This window comes from Dipodomys merriami, unplaced genomic scaffold, assembly GCF_024711535.1.
Source record: "Dipodomys merriami isolate MVZ:Mamm:240054 unplaced genomic scaffold, mDipMer1.0.p SCAF_3, whole genome shotgun sequence".
Classification (NCBI taxonomy): Eukaryota; Metazoa; Chordata; class Mammalia; order Rodentia; family Heteromyidae; genus Dipodomys; species Dipodomys merriami.
The window spans coordinates 61,151,223-61,175,107 of record NW_027204492.1 but is presented as its reverse complement, the minus strand read 5'-3'; positions in this window follow the sequence as shown (position 1 = coordinate 61,175,107).

Here is a 23,885-nt window from a genome sequence, read left to right as displayed (position 1 = left end):
TAAAAAAGGAGGCAGGGCTGGGAAGGTGGCTCAGTGGTAGAGCGTTTGACTTATACTCATGAGGCCCTGGGTTCGATTCCTCAGCACCACATAAGCAGAAAAAGCTGGAAGTGGCGCTGTGGCTCAAGTGGTAGAACACTCTCGTTGAGCTGAAGAGCTGAGGGACAGAGCTCAGGCCCAGAGTTCAGACCCCATGACTGACAAAAAAAAAAAAAAAAAAAAGACCATGTCATCTCTAATGCAGATAGTTTCATTTCTGCTTCCCAATGTGGATGACTTTCACTTCTTTCTTCTGTCATACTTGTAGTTAGGACTTCCACTACTATGTTGAAGAACTGTGATGGAATGGGCATTTTTGTCTTGTTCCAGAATGTAAAGCTTTCAAACTTTTCCAATTATGCATGATGTTGGTTGTAGTTTTATCTCTATGGCCTTTATTATGTTTAGATTTTTCTTCTGAGAGTTTTCGTTATGAAGAGATATTGAATCTGTCAAATACTTTTACTGTACCTGTAGAGATGATTGTTTATTCTGTCTTTTATTCTATTAATTTCATATATCATATTTCTGAATACTAAGCCATCTTCACATCTCTGGAATGAATTCCACTTAATTATGGTGAAAATTCTTTCCAATGTGCTGTTGAAATATATTTGCTACTATTTTGTTGAGGATTTTTGTATGTATATTCATCAGGTACTGTCTTGTGATCTTACTTTTTTGTATCCTTAATAGTTTGGGTTTCCATGCAATTTTGGCCTCAGAAATGAGTTTGGAAGAGGCCCCTTCCTTGTTTGGAGTTGCTTAAGGAAAATTAGTATTTGTTCTATAAATGTTTTGTTTAATTGTTTTGTGGAATTCATGTCCTAGATTTTTCTTTGATAAGTTTTTATTTCTTCTTTAATTTCACTACTCATTAATCAGCTTATATTTTCTATTTATTTTTATTCAGTCTTAATGGATTGTATGCATTCAGGAATTTTTCCATTACTTTGGACTTTTAAGTTATCTGGGATATAATTGTTCATATTAGCTTCTATGGCATCATTTCTATTTCTTGATTTGAGTTTTTGTCAATATTCCTTACATTTTGAAAATTTATCTCTTCATTTTGGAAGTTTTTGTATTGCTCTCATCTGAATATTGTTTCTGTGAAGTAAGATACTTCTTATTTCCTTCCAGTAATTTTAGGTATAGTTTGTTCTTTTTTTATTCCTTGAGATGCAATGGTAAGCTATTGATTTGAGATCTCTTATTTTTATGATGTATTCTTCATTGATTTTATTGACCTTTATTGTGACCCTTAAGTTTATATATGTGTGCTTCCATTTACATTTGTGTCAAGGGTTTCTAAAAATTCTCTTGATATCTTCAGTTCCCATGGTTCTTACTATTATTTTTTTCTAGTTTTATTTCATTGGGTTCAGGAAAGATACTTTGTATGATTTTGATTTTAAACATTTGTAAAGAATTGTCTTGTAGCTTCAATATATGATTTATCCCAGAGAATGTTAATTGAAATTGCAAATAATTCACCGATTGGATGGAATTTTCTATAAATATCTGTTTGGTCCATTTTGTTTAAATCTGATATTTTCTTGTTACGTTTCTGCCAGGAAAATCTATTCATTGTTGAAGGTAGAGTATTCAGTCCTCTGCTAATGCTGTTTTTTTTTATTTCTCCTTTTAGTTTTATTACTATAAATTTGCTATATAAAGTTAAGTAATCCAATGACTGGAGCATATACATTTGTTATTACTATATCTTCTTGATGTATTATATCTTTATCATCATATGATGGCTTTGTATTTTTTTTACTTAAGGTCTATTTACCTAATATAAATATAGCTACTTACTTCTTTCTTTTGGCTTCAATTTGTGCAGAATATCTTTTTCTGTTAAATAACTTTCAGTTTATACAATGTGTTTACAGGTGATGTGAGTCTCTTGTAGATAGCATATAGTTGGTACCTTTTTGTATCTATTCAGCCACTTTACATTTCAATTATTTTTGCATATAGTGTTTATACTTATTTATGGGCTAAAGTATTATACTTAATATATGTATACACTGGTGTATTGATCAAATCAGAGTAACTAGCATTTTAATCTCCTCAAATATTCTTTTTTTTTTTGCTATATTTGGAACTTTCCATTTATTCTCTAGTAATGTCATTCATTTAAGATTAATTGATAAGTAAGAACTTGGTATTTTATATTGTTACTTGTTCTCTAGTTACTTTATAGTTCCTTGAATTTCTGCTTTATGTCTTTCCCAAAGACTTTCTAAAATTCATAAGTAATTTGAGTCTTTGAAAAGGATTTTCTGTATCACCTGATAATGGTCCAATTATGTTTCTTCATTATTTAAACAATTGCACTAATTGTTATTCTTTTTTGTTTTTGTTTGGTTTTTGAAGGTAATATTAGTTGAATTCCAATGGAGCCATTCCCTGAGCTCAGCATTAACTGATTTTTCAATAATATTTGGATTCATAAAATAAAGTCTACTTTTCAGAGTTATAATTAATTTTGTATTTGCTTTGCGATATTTTCCCAAAGTAATTTATAAAACGAGTTTAGAAATATTCCTTTCTATTTTTTGGAAGGTATTATGGGCAATTTGTGTTAATTCTTCTCATGTTTGCTAGAATTCTTAAGTGAAAACTGTTTTGGCCTATGAATTTCTTTTTAAGGAATAGTTTTCAGTAATAGCTTTCCCAAGATATAGTAGACATATGAACATACGCTTTACAAAAGATACACCTCATATGGGTTTTATTACACTTACAGAGTTGTCCAAATTCTATTTTTATAACATTATTACTCCAAATGCAAGATTATATTGTCATTTTCTAAGATTTCCTTCAAGCCCAACCAACAAATAGGTTTTGTTTTAATGAATTTGTCTCTTCTGGACATATGCAGTAGAAAATATTATATCTTGTTTTCTATGATGTAAAAATTTCAATTAGTGTAATATTTTCTTTCTTCATCATGTTACAGATCATTTCAGTTGTATGGATATATGGATATGGATATATGATCCATTGAAGGACATGCAAGGGTATACCACATTTATTTATCTATTAATGAATAAATTCGTATTTCAGTTTCTGCTTTTCAGCCAATATAGGTAAAATAGTATGAGTATTTGTGTTTTTGTTAATATACGTGTCAATTTTATGGTATATAGAAGTGCTAAGTTATATGTCTATTTCTAACCATTTGAGAATCTATCAGGATATTTTCCAAAGGTCTGAATCATGTTATTTTTCCATGTGCAACACTAATATACAAAGATTCCAATTTGTCATAACTGTTGCCAACCATTTTTATATAGTTCATCATGATTATTTTGGACATCCTTAGGGGGGTGTATGGTATTATCACAGTGTCCTTGCAATTTACACTTCTGTAATGACTACTGATGCTGAGCATATTTTTGTGTGTGTATGGCCAAATGTATAGTTTGAAGTTACACATGAATTTTAGGAAAAGCATATCCATTTCTGCATCTAATGCCTGTAATAGAGGTTCCATTCAATTAGCATATCGGCTTGAAAAGTACACCATATTAAAAAATTTGTAAGGTGGGCACTGATAGCTCACACCTATAACCTAGGGACTTTGGAAGCAGAGATCTAATATTCAGGGGCTGAAGCCAGCCTGGGAAGAAAACTCCATGAGACTCTTATCTCCAATTAACCATAAAAATATGGAAGTGGAGCTGGAGCTCAAATGATAGAGTACTAGCATTGAGCAAAAAAAGCTCAAGTACAGCCCCCAAGCCCTGATTTCAAACCCCAGAATAGGTTATATATATATATATATATATATATATATATATATATATATATATATATGCATGCATGCATGTACAGTGTTCTCCAAATCATGGATATAGGTTTAATTTATAATAAATTTAGTTGTACTTAAATAATCCAATTTCTTTCTTTAATACCTGAATTGCTTTAAATTTAGGTATTGTGATATTTCCACCTTCGCTCTTTTTGCTCAGGATTGTTTTGATCATTTGAGGTCTTCTGTGCTCCCATCTAAACTTTAAGACTGATTTTTTTCTACCTCTGTGAAGAATGGCATTGCAATTTTGATGGACACATTGCTTTTGGTAGTAACAACTTTTCTACAATATTGATTCTGCCAGTCTATGAGCATGGGAATTCTTTGCATTTTTGGTGCCATCTTTAATTTCTTTCTCATCTGATTTATACTTTTCAGGGCAACATTTTTAGGTTACATGCAGAGACAATTCATAAATGACTGGGATACCTTCACAAAGACTAGTGCATATTCCATGTTGCTAAATTATGTATGATATTATGTAATTTTTCTCTTGTGATATCAGTGAAAACTGTCAGATGGCTGATGGTTGCTAACTACTTTGTTCGTTTTCTATCTGTTGCTTCTTTTGTCCATCAGTGTTGAACAGTGTGGCATCTGACACACTTGAGACACTGTATTTACCCCCATTAATAAACAGAAGACATTATTCTTGTTCTATCAATCTTGCTGATAAACTATCCAGAATAAAATCACACTTGACAGGGGTCGAGATGTCTGCCATTTCATCTTTTTTTTGGGGGGGGTCCGGTCGTGGGGTCTGGGCCTGGGAGCTATCCCTCAGCTCTTCAGCTAAGGCTCGCGCTCTACCACTTGAGCCACAGCACCACTTCCGGCTTTTTTCTTTTTGCTTATGTGGTGCTGAGGAATCAAACCCAGGGCCTCAGGCATGCAAGGCAAGCGCTCTACCACTGAGCCACCTTCCTAGCCCCCATCATCTTTGTAAGGCAATATTTTCCTGGGATCCTGGGTCAGGTGAAGGGATGAAAGGAGAGCTTCAAGTCTCAGTACACCATGGATATTATCTCACTATCACTCCAAGATCATGTTGGCTTATGGTCAATATGGCTCCACAGGTATGAGTCAGGCTTTACTTCATACTCTTCTGTCACCAGAATTCAATGGTATAAGCTTATTGATATCAGCAAAAAATTGCATCATATAATTGGTACTCAACTCGTGATCATTGTATATGTTAATAAATGAATAAATGAGAAAAGGATAAAAACATATGAATAATTTGCTTTAAAGCAGGAATGAACTTTGGTAGAAGGCCATGTAACTGACTGAGCAAGGGTCAGAGACCATGTCTCATAAACATGCAACAAAATAAATGCCACATCTGGGTTTATGCATTCTTATCACAATTCTCTCTTGCATTGAAAAGTACAGATTAAATTACCTCATATTACAAAAGTAGCAGTGTTCCCAAAATTTCATGTGTATTGTGAATGGATTATAGTTGTACTGAATTTTGTTTCTCCCAGTACTTGTAGAGGTAGCCCAGAAAATGAAGTAGGCCAGAACACTGAAGGTGAGATGATCAGCGATCTAGGACTAGAGTCTACTGGCTTGATAACCCCTCATTGCTTGCCTCAGTGTGCCATTTAGCCATTATTATCACTATCCACATATATATTATGAGGTGAGGTGGTTTAGAGAATTCAGAGAATTTCTTACGAACAGCTCAAGGTATAATGGTCAATCAAGTCCCATTCTGTGGTACTCTTCACTAAATTAAGTGTTTTATATATTCATTATTCATGAAATACTGTAGGGAACTTTCCTAGAAATTTTATCTTTGGTGTTCATATACATTTTTCCAGTTAATAAAATATGTTAAATTGAGTACAATTTCATTGCACCTTTGAATACTTAATAGTAATTACCTTAATGAAGCAAACCTTGGAAACAGGCTGAGGACATGAAATTTTAGTGCAATCAGTTTTAGTTGGATTAGGATTGGATCTTTGAGAGTATTGTCTACTGAACAACAAGCCTTAGAGGTCAGGTCTGAGAGCCATTAGAAATGTCTTGGCAGGAGAACATTGCATCAAGAGCACATTTCATGTGATAGTCCTGAACACAACATATTGAATAAGAGATGGTCACTATCCAGAAATGAGCAACACCATAGATTGTACTTTTTTAGGCTTGTTTCTGCATTTAGGCAAAAAATTACACATTGTTACATTATTTAAAAATTTTCCCATTTACCTATCCAAACATTAAGCTGAAGATTTTTCCCAGTTATCTGTCACTGAATTCTAACATTTTTAGGAAGTCTCAATGCAACTGAATAGAATGTTCAAGATTTCAATCAACTTTCCTTCCTTCCTGCCTTCCTTCCTGCCTGCCTGCCTGCCTGCCTGCCTGCCTGCCTTCTTTCCTGCCTTCCTGCCTTCCTTTACCCGGTGTGGGGCCTGGGCGCTATCCCTAAGCTTTTTTTGCTCAAGGCTACCTCTCAACCAGTTTGAGCCACAGCACCACTTCCAGTTTTGTGGTAGTTAATTGGTGATAAGAGTCTCCTGGCCTGGGCTTGCTTTGATGACCTATGATCCTCAGATCTCAACCTCCTGAAAAGCAAAAATTACAGGCATGAGCCACCAGTGCCCAGCTTGATTTCAATTTTCAATAAGATGTTTTAAATATCAGACTGTCATCAAAATTTGAGAGGGAAAATATTAGCTGTTTAGCAGAGGACCTTTATGTTTCATTGAGTCTGCTCTAATATGTTTGCATTACTTCACATTGGAAAGTTGCTTTTAAGAAAGAAGCTGTTCAAACTCTTGATTCATTAAACTGTTTGGGAGTTTGTGTTCTTGCTTTTCACTTTTGTTTACTATTACAAAAGCCAAGAAATATAATTCCCATAATAATTCTATTTTTTTCATGATGCTTGCTCCAAATCTACTCCAGTAAAAGCTATGGGGAGGTGGGGGTCTTCTACAATTTCCACCAATGTCTAACCTAACAGCTGTAAGCACTTAACAACTTATCAGCTCAATTCAACTCACCTGTGTGAGTGATCCATGACAGCTCCATCTGCTTTTAGTCAGTTTTTTATTTTCTCTTTTTCCCCCCATAGAAGACTTAAAAGTTAAAGAAAAAACAGTGAATGAACTTGTAAGATTCCTTTCAGTTATTGATTTTGATTCAAGGTATAAGTGTTTTAAAAGTTACATTTACTTTGAGGCATAGTTCTAGATATAAAAGAGTACCATATAATTGGCCATCAATAGTATGGAAAACAAATATGGCCCAAACAACCAGAGGGTTAAGACAGGTATTCCAAAATAGCTAAAAATCAAAATAAGTTTTAGGTCTAAATATTTAAAAGTATTAAATATTACTGAAAAGTGTTTAATATGACAGGGATTAACATAGACAGTAAATTGTAAGTCTTTTGGAAGAAGGTCAGGTCTTAAATACTCATGATAGGCCTGGTTATAAAATTTAACAAGAGGGGCTGGTAAAGTGCTTGCCTCACATGCAGAAAAAGCTGGAAGTGGTGCTGTGGCTCAAGTGATAGAGTGCTACCCTTGAGCTGAAGAGCTGAGGGACAGTGCCCAGACTCAGAGTTCAGGCCCATGATCGACACATAAACACACACACAAATTACCAAGGAACAAAACAGTGTATTTATCATTACCAGTTGAAAATGAAATTTAGTTTTCAAGGCATTAGGTAGTTCAGAGGATAATCTGGGAAGCATATGACTTGTTTCTTCTGTTAATGTGGATTGTTTGATATAGATCATAACTCTTCAGTTTAGATGCAATCATGTGATTAAAAATATCAAAAACATCATCCATCCAATAAAATCCCAAGAAAAACAGTAAGGAGGTATTAACTATGAAGTACATTTTACATATAGCCATGTCTAGCTGTAACAAGAGACTACTATTTTTTATAATGCCTTTACAATTGAGACATGTCAACCAGTTTCATATTCCCAAGTCATTCACTCATCCTCTTTTACAAAAGTTTTATACAGTAAGCCAATTCTCAACACAGTGCCGTCAAAGAAGAAATCCTAGAGTCCTCTTTGCCTACAGTTAATAAGCTACAAAAGTAGACAGATTGTCTCACTCATAGGTCCAACTGATCCTCATTAAATTTCATGACAGAAATAACACAAGCTTAATAACACCTCTTCCTATTCCTTCACCTCTTCTGATTTTTGAGATTTCATTATGATGGACATATTCTAGATACTTCTTATACCCAAAGGTATACTCTCAGGTAAGTCCATTGCTCGAATTTTGAAGAAATGCAAGATAACACAGCACTGGGTTGAAGTGTTTAGTGAAATGAGTTGTTCATTGTAGAGACGGAAAAACTGAGGTAGAGTTGTGGACAGACTAACCTATGGTTTCCTGGAATTGTAGTTATGTTAATAAGTTAAGAGATTTTCTGAAAGTTATTCTCCTGGGTATAAAACCTACTGTCTTTCCTTGTGTGTTAACTGAGAAAGTATATGACATCGAATATATTTGCTGTAGAAATGATTTGGTGATTCAGTAAGAAATATTTCTTTTATTTTTTTTAATTTAATTTAATTTTATTTGTGAACATACTGTACAGAGGAGTTACAATTACATGGGCAGGATAATGCATACATTTCTTACCAAGCATTGCAGCCTCCTCCTTTGTTTACCCTTCACATCCCTTCCCAGCCTACCCCTCCCCCCCATCCCAATCTTATTCCTTCCCCCCCACCCCCGCACCGACTTTGTGAAGCTCGGTTTGGACATGACAACTTGTACTTCTCATTGTTGCAACAGGTCCACCTGTATCCTTAAACAACTGGTTTTTCCCCATCTCCTCCACAAGTTATACTGACATCAAATATAGTGAAAGCAGGGGTTATACTGTGGGGGAGGGACATAGAAAGCAACAAAGAGATAATCTTATAAATGCATTAGAAACACATGCATGAAAGAAAAAAAACATTAAAATACACATCTAAGGGTTCATTTTCCTGACATCACATTATCTGACCTTTTCCACTTGACTCATACATATACTAGATATTACAAATAAGGGAAACCATGGGACCTATGTTTCTTTGGGCCTGGCTTACTTCACTTAATATAATTTTTTCCAAGTTTTTCCATTTCCTAACAAATGGGGCAATGTCATTCTTTCTGATGGAGGCATAGAATTCCATTGTGTATATATACCACATTTTCTTGATCCATTCATCTACAAAATATTTCTTTTAAGTAAAAAGGTTCCTGAAACAAATGTTCTATCAGAAACACCAGACTTTTGCAACAACTTAGCACCTGTTTAACTTTGGTGTTTCTTTTTTTTTTTTTGGTCAGTCGTGGGGCCTGAACTCTGGGCCTGGGCGCTGTAGCTGAGCTCTTCAGCTCAAGGGTTAGTGCTCTACCACTAGAGCCACAGCGCCACTTTCAGCTTTTTCTGCTTATGTGGTGCTGAGGAATCGAACCCAGGGCCTCATGCATGCGAGGCAAGCACTCTACCACTGAGCCACCTTCCCAGCCCCCACTTTGGTGTTTCTTTAAAGCATTTGATTTTCAAAAATATAAATAGTGAAAGGTCTTAGCAACCATATTAACCACACAAATCTCTCATTGCTTCTAACTTAACCTTATTCCCCACATAATTTCAATATCCACTTAAGTAGAAAAACAAGTACAACTCCTTTTCCTGCAATAAGTTTCCTAGATTTGGTTTATCCTAGAAAAAGGTACATGGCATAACTTTGTCAGGGACTTTGTTTTGTCTTGTTTTGAGACAGTCTTTCTATGCAATACAAGCATACCTAACTTTCAAGATACGCCTGCCCTAACCTCTTAAATCCTGGGTTTACAGGCATGTACTACCATGCCTAGCCTCAAGGATTTTCACTAAAGAGATTGAAATATAATTTAACAATGGATCGAAGTAGAGGGTTTCTGTCACAAGAGTAAAATGTTGTTGCTAAAGCCTGGAATTATAGCCAGGAGAGCAATGGTCAGTGGGATTCTTCATGTATAAGCAATGTGTAACACACTTGCCACTGATTTTCGAGTCCTTCAACTGTAAAACAGGACAGTACTTAAAAATGCATTTGACATTGTTATGTGAAACCAAAACATGCTTAGCAGATTTTTTAAAAACTATAGAAATATAAGGGTATATTACTCAGCATCTTTATTCTTTGTTAAAAATAAGTTTTTTTGTGAAAATACTGTACAGAGGGGTTACAATCACATGAGCAAGGTAATGAGTACATTTCATATTAAACATTGTTGCCTCCTCCATTGTTTTTCTCCTACCATTCCTTCCCTCCCATCTCTACAACTACATTCCCCCCACTCCCCTCCACACCCCGAACACCCCCCACACACACCTAAATTGCAAAGTTCGTTTTTCTACATAGCATCTTGTACATCTCATTGTTGCAGTGGGTCAACCTGTATCCTTATTTAAACAATTTGCTTTTTCCCTTCCACTCCCCAAATTATACCAACATTAAGTACAGTGAAAACAGGGGTTATACCATCGGGGAGGGACATACAAAGCAACAAAAAATCACATGGTACTTTATAAATAAGTTCGAAACAACAGCAAGAAAGAAAACACCACTTGTGTCCTTATCCTGGGGTTCATTTCACTTATCATCTTATCTGACCTTTTCTGCTTGTCTCAGACATATACCAGTTATTGCAAATAAGGGAAACCATGGGACCTATGTTTCTTTGTGCCTGGCTTACTTCACTTTTTTTCCAAGTCTTTCCATTTCCTAACAAATGGGGCAATGTCATTCTTTCTGATGGAGGTATAGAATTCCATTGTGTATATATACCACATTTTCTTGATCCATTCATCTACTGAGGGGCATCTGGGTTGGTTCCATATCTTAGCTATGATAAATAGTGCTGCAATAAACATAGCTGTGCTGGTAGCTTTCTGGCTATAATCAAGAACTCTAATAACAACAGATGTTGGAGGGGATGTGGACAGAAGGGAACCTTACTGCCTTGTTGGTGGGAGTGTAAACTTGTTCAACCACTTTGGAAAGTAGTATGGAGGTTCCTCAAAAGACTCCACATAGAGCTCCCCTATGACCCAGCAATCCCACTTTTGGGCATTTACCCGAATGATCACAAACAAGACCTTATTCTTTTTTATTTGTTTATTTTTGTGCTGGTATTAGGGTCTGGCCAATTTTGTTTAGCATTTTCTGCTCAAGACTGGCTTTCTACCACTTGAACCACACACCTTCACTTCTCATACTTTTATTCTCTAAAGAACTATTTTCCAAAATTCAAGAAAAGGAGGAGAAATACAGTTTAGGGCTATATAATTTTGTTTATGGACTTGAGGTCTGTTAATTTAACTCTCCTTTAGAAAGCAGATTTTTGACCAATTGTATTGCTCAGAAATGACATGTTTGTTGACATATGATGAATCTTAATGGACTTATTAAGCAGAAATGTACATTTGGGTGACTATGTTGATGATTCCACAAATAAAACCACCTTCTTCATCTTTGGAAAGAAACCATATTCTTTGGGACTAAGTTGACAACATTATAGTTTTATATTTTTTTAATTGTTTTTGCACTGTCCCTGTCTTTTGTTCAAGGCTGGCGCTCTACTACATTAGCCACAGTTCCACTTCTGGATTTTTCTGTGTATGTGGTACTGAGGAATTGAATCCAAGGCTTCATGCATCCTAGGCAAGCACTACCACTAAGCCAGTTCTCAGCCCCCAAATAAATAGCTTTTTAAAAAAATTGGTCATGGGGTTTGAACTCTAGGCCTGGTTGTGGTCCCTGAGTTCTTCAACTCAAGGCCAGCGCTCTAGCTCTTGAGCCACAGCACCAGTTATTTTTATAATTTTTAGCTTGTAAGCAGGCCTTCATAGTCATCTCCATCTCTGCAGAAGAAAACACACAAAATATATTTTTTAAATGCATGTATATAACTTCTTTTACAAATCAGTTCAGCAGGAGACAAGAAAAATTCTGACATTCCACAAAAGTATTCTGAAACTTGAGTGGTAGTATTTAATTCTATCATTAACACAATTCTGGAATAGTTTCCTATCATGGAACATTTTGTCCCATATAAACAGTAATCCAATTATAATTTTCACAAGCTTGTTGGGTGTACATAAGAGCACAGGTGAAAGTGAGTTGTATACATGCCAGAGTTTTGTAAGTGAAAGTTGGTATGGAAATGTGGAAAGAATGAAAATGATTGGAATGATTTTGAGCAAAGAACACTGGAAAATTAGAGTTGCATGCCTCAACATTGCATGTTGCATTAGGCCAGCATTGCAACATTGCATCAGGCCAGCTTTCACCCAGATCACTGGAATGTCATATCTAACTTTATAGGATTGTTGGAAGGATTATATGTAAGAAGGATTATATATAAAGAAGTTAGAACAATGTCTGGCTCAGAGAAAGTATTTAGTGTTTATTAACATTAAATACTTCTTACCTTGCTTTGTGACCACTATAATAGTTCACAAGTTTTTGGAAGTTGTTCAGAATGGTGTATAGAATTTAATACTTGTGAAAGAAACATTTTATAATTTTACAAATAAATTAGTCCACCTACTTTTGGTGGTATTTATTTATTTGTGAATTTAATGTGATGGTCCTGGGGCTTGAATTCAGATACTGAGCACTGTCCCTGAGCTTATTTTTTCCTCTATCACTGGAGCCACAGCTCCAATTCTGCTTTATTTAAGAGTCTGGTTAATTTAAGAGTCTCATGAAATTTCATGTCCAGGCTGACTTTGAACTACAATCCTCAGATCTCAGTCTTCTGAGTAGCTAGGATTACAGGTGTGAGCCACTACAAGGTTGATGGTCTTTTTAAAAGACAGTTTTTAGTTGTGTCTGAACTTTTCAACTCCTAAATATGAAGTTTGATGTTCAGCTTCCTCTTGGGTATAAGTACACCTGTTGGACATAGATAAACTATATGTTGGCAAATTTATTACTGCTATCTTAATAGCTTGAGGTTCGTTGCTTAGGAAGATATTGCATAGATATGTTAAAGTGTTGTTGTTTTGTTTTCTGTTTGATTTTGTAAATGCTTGCCCCTACTTTTCATTAGTTTATTTTCTGTTAGTTATGAAAAATCAAGATTGAGAATAGTACCACAAATTTAATAACAATATAAAATATATAGCATGAGCTTTACTGGCAACAAGGTTTATTAGTTGGATTAATATTTTATTATGAAAGCAGCTGATGCTGAATAAATTCTTATTATTTTATTACATAATTTCTCATCTGTAGATTTAAACTGTTAATTTGCTAGTAACTATAAGTAGAACTTTGTATATATCTATCTCTACAAGCATGCATGTTCTTTATATTCCTATTGTATGTAAATTGAAAAGAAATATAATCTCTCTGTTGGAGTATATAGGAAATGGTAGTTAATCATTTAAAAATTAAAGAGTTATAAGATTCCTTTTTGTGGTTTCTTGGTATTTGCATTATAGTAAATATTCACTTTCAAATAAATGAAACTCCTACAATGCTAGATTTATTATGTGCCAGTTTGAAAAAAAAAGTTGATTGATGCTTGTAAAATCATTCTCTGTACAAGTAAGTACAGTAGTACTTAAATTATGTAAAACATTTATTTCTTTTTAAAATATACATTTTTAATGTGAAGATACCCTGCAGAGAGTTACAGTTACATGAGTAAGGTAATGAGTACATTTCCTCTCGAGCATTGTTACTCCCGATTGTTTTTCCCCTACCATCCCTTCCCTCCTAACCTCCCCAACTCCTACCTCCCCCACCCAAAGTTGTACAGTTTGTTTTCACCATAGTGTCTTGTACATCTCATTGTTATAATAGGTCAACCTGTATCCTTATTTAAGTATTTTGTTGTTTCCCTTCCCCTTCCCAAATTAGAAAATGTATATACAAGATGTAGGGTACCAGAATCAAATACAGTGAAAACAGGGGGAAGAATATACAAAAGAAACAAAAGTAACCACATAGTACAAATCCTCATGTGTCCCTATCTTGGGGTTCACTTCACTTAGCACCATCTTATATGGTCATATGTGCACAGCTTTTGACCTTTTCTGCTTGTCTGGTAAGATTATTTTAGATGCATACTAGTTATTGTAAATAAAGGAAACCATGGGACCTATGTTACTTTGGGCCTGGCTTACTTCACTTAATATAATTTTTTCCAAGTCTTTCCATTTCCTAACAAATGGGATGATGTCATTCTTTCTGATGGAGGCATAGAATTCCATTAGATATACATACATATATACATATATACATACATACATACATACATACATACATACATACATACATACATATCACATTTTCTTGATCCATTCATCTACTGAGGGGCATCTAGTGTGGTTCCATATCTTAGCTATAGTAAATAATGCTGAGATAAACATAGTTGTGATGGTAGCTTTAGTATGGCCTTGTTTGTGATCATTTGGGTAAATGCCCAAAAGTGGGATTGCTAGGTTATAGGAGAGTTCTATGTGCAGTCTTTTGAGGAACCTCCATACTGCTTTCCAAAGTTGTTGAACAAGTTTACACTCCCACCAACAATGCAGTAGGGTTCTCTTTTGGCCACACCCCCTCCAGCATCTGCTGTTATTTGATTTCTTGATTATAGCCATTCTAACTAGGGTGAGGTAGAATCTCAATGTATAAAATATTTATTTTTTAAATTGAGAAGGAGATGATTATGTTCTAAAGGTGGAGCTGGGCTTAATCTTCCCAGAGGAAGCTTGCCTACTGTAGCTTGATAACTATTTTATTTGGAAGTTCTTTGAAGTTGCCCATAATTTATTTATTTTGAAGGACAGCATGTAGAGAAGCTCTGAGTTTCTAGAAATCTGATTATAGTAGCTGTTTAGAATGAATCATAGAATAAAAGTGCTGTAAGGTGTATTTTCCTGTTGTAAATGTTTAATGTCTGCTTTATTAGATGCTATTCAGTTCAAATCTCCTCTGGCCACTTAGTGTAATTGTAAAGTAGCTATTTTCTATTAAGAAGCTAGTAGAGCATAGAGACAAAAATTGGGTTTCCCTATGTATTATTTTTGGAAGAAAAATTAATTTTGACTCATAGTGTCAGAGGGTTCAATCCATGGGTGAGTGGCCTAATGCACTTGGATAGAGCATCATGGTGACTAGGCTTTGTGGAAGAGTAGCTTTGTCACCACATAGTGCACAGGAAGCAGAAAGAATGATAGAGATGGGCCTGGAACAAGATATAGCCTACAAAGGCTCATTTCCAGTGACTAGCTCATCCAGTGAGACTCCACCTCCTAGAGTTTCTACTATTTCCTAAAACAGCAACACCAGATGGAAACAAAGCCTTCAACACATGATCCTGTGAATGACACTTTTATTCAAATCACAATTAATAATTAGTGGCCACCTATTTGTCAGGTGCAAGTCTAACTATGCAAATAAGTTTTATTCATTCCTCCAGTTGAGCTAGTAATAATAACATGATCACAAAATGACTACAGAAATCTAAAAATAATCCAATCAATAATAATTATAACTCAGTCACTTTTAATATAGTGCAAAGCTTAGTATACTTATTGTTTTTAATTATATCACAGTTGTCTTACAAGAAATATGAAAGACATTAAAACTAGACTTGTATGTTTGGTTTTACTTTCTGTATTCTTTCCTCTAGTGATTCCATCACATTATAACTTGCTGCCTCAGATACATTAAATGATGTTTCTTGATTGGTTCAACCAGTTTAAAGTTACTTATTTATTTATTTGTTAATTTATTGTTTTGGTCCTGGTACTTGAACTCATTGCCTGAGCAGTGTCCCTAAGATTTTTCTGCTCAAGAATACTGCTCTATACTTAAGCCACTTCTCCACTTCTGGCCTTATGGTAGTCAATTGGAGGTAAAAGTCTCATGGACTTTCCTGTTAAGCTGGCCTCAAACTGCGATCCTCAGATCTCATCCTCTTGAGTAGCTAGGATTATAGTCATGAGGCACTGGAGCCTGGCTGAAGTTACTTATTTTTAAACAACTCTTCACATACAAGGAGTTAGTGTTGAAAGTTTTACTTATGAATGTGAATCTGTGTGTGAGACTGACAAGAGAGTTGGTTCAACTAAAAGTTCTGTGAATTTGTTTGCCTGAAAGTGTAAAAATTGTGAGAATACCAATAATATAGAGCATCACAATCTTAGTGTATGTGTAGCCTTGTAATGAGGTAATATTCTAAGAAAATTCTTGTTATGTAAAAGTCAGTGGACTACTTCCATATAAGAAATCATACTGAACAATATTTCCTCCAGAAAATCAGTAAGTCTTTCATCCCTAAATTTGAACAATCCTCTCTTTTGAAATATTTCCAGATCAATCACTTGTTCCCTTGCAGATAGCCAAGACCTATCAAATTATCTGAAAACCAGTCAAACAATTTCAGCTCAACAGAACAATTCCGTCACTATCTAAATATTGCCTGTTTTCACTTTATAAAAGTCACTTTCACCCAAGCCCAGAGTTCAAAACCCACAACCAACCCCCCCAAAAGATAAGTCACTTTCAAACACTTTTGTACCCCTGTTGAAATGAAAATGAAGACAAACAGATTTGTAGCCTCAAATTTATAGATGTACTTTGCTAATTTCATATGAGACAGATATGCAATTTTACTTCTTTTCAGATTATTCTAGATTTAAATCCTATTGGATTAATTTCTCAAGTTACTTATTCCATGTAAAACATAAATTACCACTCTCTACTTTAGCTCACTTACCTTCTCAGTTTGTGTTAGACTACCTGTAACAAGAACAATAAACATATTATAGGTGTAGGTTATTTGCTAAATTTCTCCAGATGCTGGAGTGGATGATATAATAAAATAATTTGATATTATCATGCCTGGCAGTATACATTTTGTGATTTCTGTTTTCAAATATATTGATCCTGACCATTGAACCGTATAGTAACATGAAAGTTAAATATTTCTAACAGCTTTGCCATATGGAAAGGAGGTAGAAATCACTTTTTAATATGCATTGCCATCCTTCATTAAATTTGAATAATAATTAAAATTGTTCAAAATGGATAGGTACTATTAATTTGATATAAAATTAATGCCTCTTGTGTGTTGAAGTGTACAAAGTTTTAATACCCATTTCATGTTGATAAAACACATTTAAAAATCATAGCAATAAACTATTGTACTAGGTTGTAATATAAAATATAAACTCAGAAAAATTTTCTTGTTTTTTGTAATTTGATGCCAAAATCATCTTGTTATACTATGACAGTTCTTGAGCATAATTTATTTTAGGTTAATCCTTATTATTTAAATCAATGTTTTAAATTGATATTTAAATTTTTATGAATATTTAAATGAAATATTTTATTTATTGTGAGCAGATTTTAAGGGAAAACCAGAAACACTGGATCTGTGACTTCCCAGCATAATTCTAAAGGTTACACATAGCACATTAGCACAGTTGTGACAGTATGTCATTATTATTCTCCTGTGATGTAAAATTAAAGTGAAGCAGAAATATTTATTCCAGGAATGCTGGGCAACATTTAAGCAAATACTGAAAGAAATAAAGGCCCGCATTCAACTAAGATAAGTAAGCCTATGCCAAAATTGTCAAAATAAGCACAGACAACAGACTACCTGGTCAGGGGACTCAAACACATAGCAGTATCTTTCATAGGGAAAATTATTTCCACCTCAAAATTCCCAGGTGCCATGAGAAACTAAGATTAGATTCACATGTGAACTGAGTTAGCCAATTCTATAGTTCGTTTATATGGAGATAGCTTTTCTTTATGAAGCATTTTAGATAAGGCCATTTTGGTTATTGTTTGCATCAATTTGAAAATTCCTTTGGAGCCTGTTTAAAAGCAGCATGTTAATTCTTTAGCCAGGCCAATGTTACTATTTCCTCACTGAAAAGTAGACCTATCACATTTAATAATCTCAATTCAACATTATTTTAGCCTGTTTGTACCAACTGATAAGTTGAACCAAATTAAGTTATTGAAGGTTGTTAATTCTGAAGCAGATAACTGCCTTGTCCCAACATGTGCACCTGACATATATTTTGCTGGAAAAAGATAACGGTTCTTCAATAGATACATGCCAATTAGCAGTGCTACATGAGGAAATGCCATAGCTGCATAAGGATGACTGGCTGACATAAGACTGCAAATTGATCTTCAAGATGTTCCAAGACTTGTGGCCTGGCTGAAAGACCCCCATATGGCAATTGTAGCTCAGTGCAAGAAATCACTGTTCCTAGTTTGCTTTCCAATTCTATTCATGTATCAAGACTTCTCCATACAAAGTACTGCTGACTTCTAATATCACAGAAACTTAGAAATTTCAGTGTAACTCGCTGAAAGCCGTTTACCAGACTACAGGAACCAGCCCTACAAAATCCTGGACTGCATCTTTTTCAATGAACAACATATAGGATTGTTGGATTGGAAAGACTAAAGGAATACTAAAAAGTCAGACACTTCAAGAAAATGAAACAAATTTTAAGTTTGTACTATATCTTTTGCTACTAAAAAGACAGAGAATATAAGAAAAATGTTCAGAGTGCCAATGAGAGCTTTATAATGAGAAGATCTACATACTTCTGGGCCCTATTGAGTTCTTTTTTACTGGGGCTTGTCCTGGAGCCTCTTTAATTGCAGATGTCAAAGCAAACTCTACTGGCACTTTAGAAATGTCAACAAGGCAACTGAGACAAATGAGGGAGGAAAAGGAAGTTATTGTAAGCTTGGGTCTAAAACGTAACTAATAATTAAGGTACATTTATACATTGAGACATTACTTCCCCTACTTTCAGGAACAAAGCGTGAAAATGCTCCTAATGCTATGAAGTCACTTTTTTTATTCACCTGCCATGTTGTGACTCTTTCTGCTTGCCATTGACGTTCATTTTTACTTGTTTTCATAGGAATTCTAATCATGAGATTTAGAGGTTCAGAGAGCCAGCTGTCCCCAGGTGTTTTTTTTCCTCTTGTGGCATTCCCAGATCATATGCTATACTGAAGAATAGTGCTGATTCAACCTGACCCCTTGTACTAACACTGACTCACTGAAAGCTTATACCAACAATAGGTCCTCCATGGTTGGCTACAGTTGATCACTCAGTGTATTTCTTACCACATGCTGGTAGTTGGATGGCATCATCAGCACTTCATGCTACATTAAAATCTCTTCTTCCATTTGGCAAACATTGATTCTCCCATTCTTGTCCCTCTTTGGCATCAAATACAGCCTAAGTACATTTAAATTTCTTTAATCTTCTTTCTGGTCTTCAGCTCAGGAATCTGCAGTTATTTAGTAAATGTTATTATAGAGGATGAATTCATTCAAAACAAGGAATTGCTGATACATTTGAATTTCATTGTAGCAAATAGTGATGTTTTAGTGCTAAGATGAATTGGCCTCCAATATTTAAGATACAGAAATCTGGTTTATATGCATTTAGTCCTAATACACCTGCTATCATTGTTCCAGAAAATATTTGATGCATTGAAAGTGTGGTGAGCGTCTCTGTATCCAAAATGTATTTAGAGTATTATGCAAAATATATGGCTGATAAAACATGAAACTTGCTCTTTAGCATTGAAACAGTAGGAAATTCTCAGAGTTATCAGAGAAAGCAATAATGCAGTTGTTAATTGCTATGAGACTTTAAATAAAGGAAGATAGAGATATTCTGAACTGTCAATTCAGGGTAGTCTTCCTGGAAGAACTTCAGTAAAACTGAAGAGATTGGATAGTAAACAAAGTAGTAATGCCTAGAAAAAAGAAATGACTTGAAAATCAGTACTATAAGAAAAAAGAAAGCTATGATCCCTATCATAAATATTTTAGAGCATTCTGTGAACAGGCAAGGTAAGAATACTGTCTATAGTTTTAAAAGATTAAAATTAATCTACAGCAGTACTTCTCCATACTTTGGTACATATTTTAATCACACAAATGGTTTATTAAACCATTACTGGGTAACCCCCAGAATATTTGCTTCAGTTAGTCTCTGGTAGAGCAAGAGAATTTGCTATCCTAGAAATTCCCAAGTGATAATGATAATGCTAATCTGGAAATTACACACTGGGGAAAAGACATTTCAAAGGAACAATATCTATTGCAGTGGCTCTGAGACTAAAATTATCTTTATAAGAACAGTTTATTTGAGTGAGAAGATATGTTAGGAGATGATGAACATCTCTATTGCTTTGATTATGGTGATAAAAGCACAGATGTCTGCATGTGTCCAAACTCATCAAATTGTTCAAATTGATGTATATAGTTCATTATATGTCAATTATACATAAAAATCAGCCTTTTGGTGGAAAAGAACAATGAAGAGGCCTGTTTTGCTGTACTTAATTGAGAAAGGAGAGTTACAAATGAATTACTGAAGTGTAATAGACTTTATGGAGAGAGCAAGTAGTAAAAGCCCAAGAAAATAAGTACCAGGAAATGAATACTTGCAAGAAGGACAGGTGAGGGAAGAGGAGTAGAAGAGTGAAGAATGAAAGAAGAAGAGGGGAGAATGCAGGCAAGAATTCATTGTATATACTACACAATTGAGAAATATAAAGGCAGGGGTGGGTCAAAGAGGGAAGATGTTGAAGTGGTGACACAGATCAAGATGCCTTGTAGACATAAACTGCTTTGTTAAATGGCAAAAAGTTTAATACTTAACCTAAAATTAAGATAAGTAGTATGGGAAGGCGTGATTTGGGAGGGATGGGTGAGAATATGGAAAGGGGTGACACTGATCAAGTTGTACTGCATTCATAAACTGCTTCTTTCGTACAGCTACTTAAAACTGATAAAAAAATTTTTTTAAATGAGAAAGGCTCCAGAAATAGAAAATAAGGGAGAGTCAGGAACTTTAAAGTGATTATCAGGAACTTGGCTTTTACTCTGAAACTGATGATCATCTGTTTCATATTTCAGTGAATATATTAAGAATAGACTGAAGGAAAACAAGGTGGAAAGAAGACAAACAAGTTAAAAGAATGTTATAGTAATTATGGCTTGAGATAATTCATTAGGACTTGGTGAGAAGTACTGGATTGTGTATATATTTTGAATATGGAGCCAATAAGATTTTCTGATAACAGAGTATAATGATCTAAGACTGAAAACAAAGATGATAGCAAAATTTTCATTCCAGTCAACTGAAAGAATGGAAGTGCCTTTGACTAAAATACACATGACTATGAGGATTACAGAGTTAGTAGTGGGGGAGAAGATAAAATATCTGTTTTAGAGTATATAGTGTATAACTTGAGATTTACAGATTTGGAAGATGTTACAACTGAAACTACAATAAGATTGTATCATATTTTCTCTCATCATGCCTTTTATTTTTTGGAAATAAACTAGATATGGACAAGACCTGACTACATTCACATGCATAAGAATAGACCTAAGGGGGAGACTTTTTTGATTTCTCTTGTTTGACCAAGAATGCTCAATAGGAATTGTACTCATTACCTTATTCATGTAACTGTACAGTATCTTTACAATAATATATGTATATACATAAAGAATGCATACAATATCATGTTAGCCACACACTATGCATTTTACAAGACTTGTTTAAAGTGTTAATTAGTTTAGCATCCTGAACTAATGTGAATTGAGGAAAGGGATAATATTAAGATAGACTCTTACAGCAATAATTTGGTTTTGTGTATTCAGGGCTTTGCACTTGCTATCACTTGGGCCATTCTTCCAGCCCCTCTTTTTTGCATTGGTTAGTTTTGAATATGGTCTCACTTTATGTCTCGGTTTGTCTGTACACTTCTGTATCACTGAAATAAGAGGTGCATGCCACTGCATGGAGCTATTAGTTAAGATGGAATCTCAAAAACATCCTTTTTTGTTTCCTGAGCAGGCCTCAAAACACAATTCTCTGATGTCTTTCTCCCACGTAGCTAAGATTAGAGGCTTGAGTAACCATGCCTGACATCTTCCAGTAATTTTAATATGTGTTTTGTAATGATATTTAGGTTCTAAATATGAAAAACATATTGGTTCTGAAAAGGCTCTCCATAGCCTCAATTTTATATTGTATTAACTTCCATGTTTTGAGTTTGGTGGCTTAAGGTAGCATCTATTGGCCACCAGCAGAAATAATCTTCTTATAGCAATGTTATGCTGCATTTAGGAGCAACAGTTGGAATATTCTGTCAACAAGTGACATTATGCCAACAATGAGAAAAGTGTGGCTGAAATCAGGAAAGCAACTCCATTCGTAATAGCCCCACAAAAAATAAAATATCTAGGAATTAACTTAACCAAAGAAGTGAAGGGCCTCTATGATGAAAACTTTAAAAACCTGAAAAAGTAAATCAAAACAGAACTTAGAAAGTGGAAAAACCTTCCATGCTCCTGGAATACAAGGATCAACATCATTAAAATGGCAATACTTCCCAAGGCTATCAACAAATTCAATGTGATACCTATCAATATTCCAACCTCACTGTTCAAGGAAATAGAAGAGGCAATCTAAAAATCCATATGGAACAATAAAAGACCCCAAATAGCAAAACAAAAAAAAAAAAACGACCCTTAACAGAAAGAACAGTGCTGGAGGAATATCAATACCAAATCTCAAACTCTACTATAAAGCTATACTAATCAAAACAGGTTGGTACTGGCACAAGAACTGACCTCAGGACCAGTAGAATAGAACTGAAAACCCAGAAATGAACCCACAGACCTATAGCCGTCTAATCGTCGATAAGGGAGCTAAAAAAATAGAATGAAGAAAGCCTCTTCAGTAAATGGTGCTGGCAAAATTGGTTAATAACTTGTAGAAAACTAAAGCTGGATCCTTATATATCATCCTGCACCAGAATCAATGCCAAATGGATCAAAGACCTTGGAGTCAAAGCAGACACTCTGAAAACATTACAGGAAGGAATAGAAGAAACCGAAGGTCTCCTTGGCACAGGGCGAAATTTTCTTAATAGAGACACAGAAACACAACAAATCAAAGAAAGGTTGGACAAATGGGATTGCATGAAATTGCAGTTTCTGCATGACAAAGGACATAGCTAGCAAGATCAATAGAAAACCCATGGATTGGGAGAAGACCTTCACTAGCCATTACAATAGACAAAGGTCTCATATCTAAAATATACCTGGAACTCAAAAAATTAAATCCCTCAACAACAAATCCTCAAAGAAACAACTGCCCAAGAAATACTAAAGACTTATAGAGAAACTTCTCTGAAGAAGAAAGAAGGATGGCCAATAGACACATGAAGAAACACTCAACCTCCCTAGCCATAAAAGAAATGCAAATCAGAACAACATTGAGATATCACCTCACCCCAGTTAGAATGGCTATAATCGAGAACTCTAATAACAGCAGATGCTGGAGGATGTGGACAGAAGGGAACCCTACTGCATTGTTGGTGGGAGTGTAAACTTGTTCAACCACTTTGGAAAGTAGTATGGAGGTTCCTCAAAAGACTTCACATAGAGCTCCCCTATGACCCAGCAATCCCACTTTTAGGCATTTACCCAAATGATCACAAACAAGACCATACTAAAGCTACCAGCACAACTATGTTTATTGCAGCATTATTTACCATAGCTAAGATATGGAACCAACCCAGATGCCCTTCAGTAGATGAATGGATCAAGAAAATGTGGTATATATACACAATGGAATTCTATGCCTCCATCAGAAAGAATGACATTGCCCCATTTGCTAGGAAATGGAAAGACTTGGAAAAAATTATATTAAGTGAAGTAAGCCAGGCCCAAAGAAACATAGGTCCCATGGTTCCCGTTATTTGCAGTAACTACAATATGTCTGAGACAAGCTGAAATGGTCAGATAAGTTGATGTTAGGTGAAATGAACCCCAAGATAAGGACTCAAACGGTTTTTCTTTCTTGCTGTTGTTTCTAACATATTTAGAAGATTTTTTTGTTGCTTTGTATGTCCCTCCCTCACGTTATAACCCCTGTTTTCACTGCATTTGAT